The 3,216-nt window shown below is 37.1% G+C and overlaps 1 non-coding gene across 1 annotated transcript; it reads right to left on the reverse strand.

The window, feature by feature from the left end:
* Positions 1-2,485: 2,485 nt before the first annotated feature.
* Smp_tRNA_01857_Pseudo_TTG.1.1 lies at positions 2,486-2,556 on the reverse strand. The gene has a single exon. It is a non-coding gene (tRNA).
* Between the last annotated feature and the right edge of the window lie 660 nt (positions 2,557-3,216).

Below are 3,216 nucleotides of genomic sequence, written 5' to 3' on the forward strand. Positions count from 1 at the left end.
TTATCTCCTTCAGCGCACTGCTCAGGAGTTCCACAATAGGATAAAACGGTCGTCCAATGCTTCCAGGTTTTCCATGGTGGTCTAGCTTCAAATGACTCATGATTCCAACTATGAAAATACTGGTATATTTAATCAAAACATTGGTAAATTTATGTATCATCTCTTACAACCAAAAACATTTTTTAAATTCTATTTATAATTCAAGATTAACTGGCTTTACATGTTTGTAAATTGTGTTTTTATAGTTTGATATATATTAGTGATACTTACAGTGAAACGTCAATACATAACCTTACTTGTCTACGCCTATTACCCCTGACGGAGCAAAGGCCACCAAACCACATTCTCCAACCCACCCTGTCCTGCGTCTTCCTTTATAGTTCCATCCAATTCTCGCTCTCTTCCCATTTCATGATGTAATGTGTTCTTTGGTCTTCCTCTTCTCCACATTAAGGCTAGCCTTGCGACTCAGTTGGCTGCTTTCCTCAAAGTGTGTCCTATCCACTTCCAACACTCCTTCCTGGTTTCTACCTCCACTGGAATCTGGTATATTCTCTCCCACAGTAGAATGTTGCTGATGGTGTCTGGCCAACGCATCCGAAGTATCTTGCGTAGACAACTGTTAATTAACACCTGTATCTTCTGGATGATGGCCTTCATAGTTCTCCAAGTTTCCGCTCCATACAGTAGAAGTGCCTTGATATTTGTATTGAAAATTCTCACTTTGGTGTTGGTTGATAGTTGTTGACTTGACTTCTAGATATTCTTCAGTCGTAGATATGTTGCTCTTGCTTTCCCGATTCTCACCACATCTGCATCAGATTCACAGTGTTCATTAATAATGCTGCTCAGATATGAAAATGTTTTCACATCCTCGAAGGCTTCTCCGTCAAGTGAAATTCGATTGGTGCATGTTATGTTAAATCGTTGAGTCTTGCTTTTCCCTTCGTTTATATTGAGACCTACTGCTGCTGAGGCTACTGCTACACTAGTCGTCTTCTCCTACATTGTTTGTTGCGTGTGTGATAGAAGAGCCAGATCATCTGCGATGTCTAGATCGTGCAGCTGCATCCTATATGACCACTGTATCCCTCCTTCCACAAAGATGTTAACATCTCCATGATCCAGTCGACCACAAGGGAAAGGGTGAGAGTGAGCAACCCTGCATGACACTGGTCTTTATTTTGAACGAGTCAGTGAGTTGTCCTACATGCACGATTTTGCAGTTTAATCCATCATAGGGATTCCCTAGGATATTGATCATCTTCTCAGGCACGCTGTAGTGTCCAAGAAGTCTCCATAGTGTTGTCCTATCCACACTATCAAATATTTTCTCGTAGTCGATGAGGTGTATGTAGAGTGATGAATTCCATTCAATTGATTGTTCTACAATGATCTGTAGTGTTGCGATTTGGTCTGCACACGATCGATTCCTACTGAATCCAGACTGTTGACCTCGAAGCTGGGCATCTATAGAGTCCTACATTCTGTTTAACAACACTCTGTTGAAGACGTTTCCTGGTATTCAGAGAAGGGTCATGTCCCTGTAATTATTATGTTTGGTGAGATTGCCTTTCTTTGGTATCTTGATTTGGTGTCTTTCTTTCCAGTCTGTTGGTATTTGTTCTTCATCCCAAATCTTGCTGAAGAGAATGTTGAGTACCTTTGCAGTTACTGCTTCATTTGCTTTCAGTGCCTCTGTTGGAATGTTGTCTGGTCCTGTTTCTTTGCTACTCTTGCTTTGTCTGATGTCCATGTTGATTTCTCCAATTGTTGCTGCACCAACCGCGATTTCGATTTCCATGGGTGTTGCTTCGATGTTGTGTGGGTTCAATGGAGCTGGTCGATTCAAGGGTTCATTGAATGTTCTACCCACCTATACATAAGCAATAATTCATAATTATAATTAAAATAAAAATTTACTACCCTTACACAGTTCAGTCAAAAATATATTTTTCACATTGTAATAGTAATTGAACTGATATTGACTGCCTACTTTACGTTGGCTTAAAAATTAATCTGATATTCATGTAATGAAAAAGGTGATTTGAAAATTTCTCGAAATATCCTTTGAATTTCTTTTTCAATTTGATAAACAAGTAATGAATACATTGGTCTGTTATTCATTGTCTATCCTATAACATCTTAAATTATTAATTCATAACAGAAATTTGAACTTTTTATCACAGTTCACAATTTAGAATAGAAAGTTTGTTCTAATGTGAAATTGGAACATTTAGTGATTGACTCAATTTCAGGAGAACAATCCGAAATGAAATTTCAACCTATAATTAGGTTATCTATTTCTTACCAATTTCTATCATTTCGAAGATACTGAAATACCAATTTCCATAGAAATAAATCAGACAATTTTTTTTCGAATTTATGACAGAATTTTCGGACAAACAGCCGGAATTTTAAAATACCATTTAAAATTGTGAGTTGGAATAAACTGACAAAAACATATTTATTTTCTTTTAAATTCAAATCAATGATATTTATATATCTCAAAAATGGACACTACATAATATATCTTCATGTTAATAGCTTAACGTTGATAAGAAGGTGCGTTTAATGGGTTTTGGTATTATGACAGTTCACAAATCATGGAACTTAAGGTTATTGGTTTCCGGACATATTTTGTAAAATTTATACACTTTAATTTTTCATTAACTTTTAACTAATTCGGTAAATTCGACTACGAAAATTCAGAGAATAAATAGAACGCTGTCTCCACATGTAAAAGATTTTGATTTTCAAATCCAATTTATTCCCAATATACACGTGCTTTTTAAATACTTGTTCAAGCTGCTATCCAAATGTGATAACTGGGAATAATTTTGTTTTACTCTGAAAAAAACTTACGATTACTTCAACCTATTGTAGCGAACAAAACACGGATGGGGATAATCGAATCTATCTGAGCACCAAATTACAGAATATCTCACTAAAATCTGACAACTATACAATAAACATGGTAAGCAAAGATGGGTAGTGGCTAGCGGTGCAATACAGTTTGAAACGCGTTTCGTCCTATTTGGGACTCGCCAGCTGGATGTACCTGCATCTCAGAGTTGATGTTCACTCTGGGACTCGAACCCAGTAACCTCGCTTCAAACGCCATCGCGTTATCCACTCGGCCACTGAGACCTGATAGCCACTTGCTTGTGCAGTGGGGTGAAGTTGAATTTCACTTGGTATTGTTTGTTTGGATCT

The sequence above is a fragment of the Schistosoma mansoni genome, chromosome 7, assembly GCF_000237925.1.
Source record: "Schistosoma mansoni strain Puerto Rico chromosome 7, complete genome".
Taxonomy (NCBI): domain Eukaryota; kingdom Metazoa; phylum Platyhelminthes; class Trematoda; order Strigeidida; family Schistosomatidae; genus Schistosoma; species Schistosoma mansoni.